The sequence below is a fragment of the Chenopodium quinoa genome, unplaced genomic scaffold (genome assembly GCF_001683475.1).
Source record: "Chenopodium quinoa cultivar QQ74 unplaced genomic scaffold, ASM168347v1, whole genome shotgun sequence".
Classification (NCBI taxonomy): Eukaryota; Viridiplantae; Streptophyta; class Magnoliopsida; order Caryophyllales; family Amaranthaceae; genus Chenopodium; species Chenopodium quinoa.
In genome coordinates, this window is record NW_018744616.1 from 3,967,935 (window position 1) to 3,972,484 (window position 4,550).

The following is a 4,550-nucleotide window of genomic DNA, read 5'->3' on the forward strand; positions in this document are numbered from 1 at the left end:
TCGAAGGACACCATTCCTTTCAACAAGTTCCTAAAAAACTTGTTGGCGACTTTTTTGCTCTATCTTCTTCCCTTTTGGACGCCACCGTACTTTAGTGCATGATCACAGTGGGGTTCAAGCTAGTGGGATTAAAGCTTGAAATTATTCCCTACACTAGGTAAGGTGAAATATAGTATCTACTTGTAAAGTTGCTAATTTTGCTTCCAGACTTGTAGATTCTACTTTTGAAGTAGCAACATTTGCTTCTAAACTTGTAGATTTATTTTTCCTTTAGCCATAACTTCTTCCTTTAGTTCAACCACATTGTGAGATGAGTGATCTAAACAAGACATTTTATGTACAAGAAGTAGCAATATGCTAAATCAATTTTTATTATATACTACTTAAATTTAGAACATTTCCATTCTTTTACCTTCCAACTATATGACGTAGTTTATAATCAATTGGAATTGGTCCATTTAATTTGAAACATTTGTTGTTCATAACAACTTTTAGCATGTAAGCAGTCTAGGTTTGAGAAGTAGCAACTTGTTTTCATTTCTTGGCCTATAACTTCTTAATGTAATCCTCATATATTCTTAAACCTTTCCCATTTGAGCCACTTAGAACATTTCTCTTAGGTTCAAAATGATGCTTTGCTTAACTACTTTAATAACATTTCATGATCTTGCTAAGTCTATTCAATCACTATTCATATTAGAGTTTAATCAACTATTAACTCTTATATAAAAGGGATGAAGAATAACGTCACTTGATCAACTTTTGATCATAGAGATTTCCAATAACTTTCTTATATTAAATCATATTGAAGATAAGAGATTTTATTAGATTTTTATACTTGTTTTTTAGACGATTTGTACCTCCCATCTCATTATATCCCTTGAAACACTTTTCTAAATGAAGATGTGTTGGCAATTTTCTCAAACATTTTGAACAAAACCAACCTTAGACATGTGACATGGGTTTCCAAAACTTGCCTTTTAGAACCATTTTACAAAATTGGAAATAGGTTTATGGATTATCTTTTAAACTTTTGAGAACGTTTCTCAACTTTATTTTCAATAGAGGAGATTATATATAATAATAAAATTAGAACGACATGTTACTTATAAGTAAACGCAAAATTCAATTGTATTTAATATAATTTTCAAGTGCCATAAGCGAATTAAATTGGTAACTTTAAAACATTCACTAGTGGAAAAATTGTCATTTGTAACACCCTATTTGTAACGGGCATGATAAAATCCATTACAAAAAGAGTAATTGTAACGGGCAAAATATTTGATCGTTACGGAAAAACTTATTTGTAACGGGCAAACAAATGTCCGTTACGAACAATTAATAATTGTAACGGGCAAATAAATGCCCGTTACGAATAGATATTAATTGTAACGGACAAATATAAAGGCTGTTACAACTAAATAACTCTCTAGGGTTAAATGTTCGATCTGTTCCCACTTCCCCAGCCACATTTCTTCCTCACTCCTCTTCTCTTTCTCTCTCCTCAAACCACTCTCTCTTTCCGCATTTCTCTTCTTCCTCACTCATCTGCTCTTTCTCTCTCCTCAAATCACTCACTCTCTCTACTCAAACCAGAAAAATGTCAATAGCTAAAACTCACGAGTGATTTGCTCAAGAATATTAGGGAGATCGAGGCCAATGAGACATTATCTGAGCCTGAAAAGGCGAAGAAGTGTCAGCAGCTTCTGGGTGGGATTAGATCCGGAGCAAGCATCGATTGCCCATAACCACCGTCGCCGCCGTCGTCAATTTGAACCAAATACAATAACAACAACAAACTTGAATCAATTATTGATTCAAAAATCAGAAATTTGATGATAGGGTTTCTGGGTTCTTTAGCTTTGCGTTTTGGTCCAATTATTCAGGTTAAATGCATTCATTTTTTGGGTTTAATTTATGTAATATTGTTTGAAAAATTACTCCATTTTAACTCACAATCCACTCTTCAAATCCTATTATTTTAGGGTTAGGGTTTTTCTAAATGGACCCAATTGCTTTGGTTGTCGATAATTTAAAATCATTTGCAAAATCTGGCCAAGATCTTATCACCGGCATCACTCGCCGCCGGCAGAATTAGTCCCGTCAAAATCCAGTACATTTATTTGTTTCTTACTTCTATTTTAATTTCTGTATATTATCATTTTGTTTGGCCTTGTTAATTCTCAAATTTGATGCTGCAATGTTGTAAAATGATGAATTTGATCTTGTTTTCAGCTTATTATATGCTAATTTACATTTTTTTTTTGTAATTATTGATTTGATAGTGTCAAATTTGATCTTAATTGCTTGACTTGCTTTAGTTTATGCCAATTTTACTCAGAAATTATCATTTTAGCCAGTACAATTTGATCTTTATTTGAAGTTTTATGGAATATATGTTTGTTTTTTTTTTTGTTTTTCTTTTGAAATTTGATTAACTGATTTTAATAAGTATAAAGTTCACTATGATGTACATATGTTCTTTACAGAGTATGTGTTCCCTTGGAGGCTAACTCCCTTTTTATTTGTATTGCCATTTGGATTTTTTGAACAATTGAACCCCATATATGCACTTGAGTGCTGTTCCACATTGGGAAAAAGAGCAAAGTACCTTTTTCCACTTCTAGGAAGTCACTTTATCTATTTCCAATTGGCTTTAAGGCGAAGCCTCACTTAGTCTTATCCCAGATTGTTGCAAATTGTGATTACATATTTCATCTTGTTGCTATCAGATAATACTCAATCGATTTCTTTATGTGACACTAGTTATGTTTTAGTTGCATTTGTATGTGTTGCCATTCACTGGCCCCTGAGGAGATCATGGATTTGACACTAAAATGAGTGTTTTTCCAGACAGATGATTTTGATGTTGATGTGCATTTTCTTCTCCAGTCTTTTGAAAATTTCTTTGCTTGTCTACCTTTTTTTAGGTACAAAGACGTCTTGCAAAAAATTGTTAGGCTGCTCGCAAAATTCGTATGCGGAAAAGGTGGGAAGAGAAGTGTTCCACGTTTAATGAGTTATGGTACTTGTTTTCTGCTGATCTAATTGTTCTTAGAACTTTGTTATTTATAGGTCTATACTCAGCAATTAGAGTTGAGCCATTCAAAATTGATGCAAATGGAGCAAGAACTTGAACGAGTGAGATAACAGGTATGATGATAATTGACATAATTCTCATTGCCCTTCTTATATACTATAGATGTGTTTCCTAAAGACTGCATCTTTAATCAAAATGCTTAACACATCCTTGAATGGTTGATTCTAGGGTACGCTTGTGAGCAATGGTATTGATCCGCTTCCTTTCTCTGCCACTGTAAATTAAGGTTTGCCTTCCAATATGTCTGCTTCTAGCATTTTTCTACTTAAAATTTATGTCTTTTGATAAACTGCTAATTCAATTAGTTGTTTGTGTAATATATAGCTGCAAATTAAGTCATTATTTTAAGAATGCATGTATTGCTCATTCAATCATTTTACTGTATATGAAGTTTACTTCTCTGCTTATTGTTGATTACAATATAATTGTTTATATATCCCCGTCTTAATCCATATCACTCTGTGTTTCAAGATCTGCTATTACTGGTCCCATTGGAAAGGAGTGTGCCGATTTGTGGCTAAGGATTGCTAGTGCAGCCAATGCCATTGTCTAAGAGATGTCGTTCAGAGTTTCCAATTTTGTTTTGCTATAAATTCTGAATGTTTATAGTTGGATAAATGAACAATGCCGGTTTGGTAGAATGTGTTAAGTCAATTTGTGAGTTTGCAAGATATTAGTTGATTGTATATTAATTTATACTATATTTGTATAAAATATAAATATCTCTCATTATTACTTGATAAAATAGTGTGCAAAGTAATCCAGCATTTGCTAGATATTTTTTTTAATCAGATCACACACTATTTGTAATGGACAGATTTTAGGCCCGTTACAAATAAGTAAGTTTTCGTAACGAGCAAAACAATGGGGTTATTCGTAACAGACATTTGGATGCCCGTTACAAATAACGGGGTTATTCGTAACGGACATTAGGATGCCCGTTACAAATAACGGGGTTATTCGTAACGAGCATTTCAAATGTACGTTAGAAATAAACCCCGTTATTTGTAACGAGCACTTGTTTGCCCGTTACGAATAACAACTTATTTGTAACGGGCAAGTGCCCATTACAAATAACATTTGCTATCCGTAACGGCCGCATACATAACGGTCGTTGCCCGTTACGGATGGGCTGTTTTTTCCCATTACGGATAGGCTTTTTTCCACTAGTGATTTATTCAATATTAATTGATCCCTATTGAATTAAATGATTCCAAGACCCTTGTAATAGTTGACCGGACTGAGGCCTTACCATCAAGCATTACATTTTCAAGGTGAGTAAACTCTTTACTAATTACAACTCTTTGTAACTCTTGGTTGAATAATTAATCATCACATGTTTAATTATTACCCTTAGCTTCAAGGTTCTAAACCCTTTAGGTAACCTTGTTGAGTATTACCAATTAAATGTGTAGAACGTGATCTACCCCACAATACCTAAAATAAAAAG

The 4,550-nt window shown here is 33.3% G+C and overlaps 1 long non-coding RNA gene across 3 annotated transcripts; it reads left to right on the forward strand.

Moving 5' to 3' along the window:
* Window positions 1–1,383: 1,383 nt before the first annotated feature.
* LOC110700065 lies at window positions 1,384–3,827 on the forward strand. 3 transcript variants are annotated; one of them, XR_002507102.1, is made up of 5 exons: window positions 1,384–1,886; window positions 1,986–2,989; window positions 3,076–3,153; window positions 3,269–3,326; window positions 3,572–3,827. It is a non-coding gene; the product is annotated as an uncharacterized LOC110700065 (long non-coding RNA). The 3 variants fall into 3 exon arrangements; XR_002507104.1 differs by having other exon boundaries at window positions 1,396–2,113; window positions 2,931–2,989; XR_002507101.1 differs by having other exon boundaries at window positions 1,403–2,989.
* Window positions 3,828–4,550: the final 723 nt, after the last annotated feature.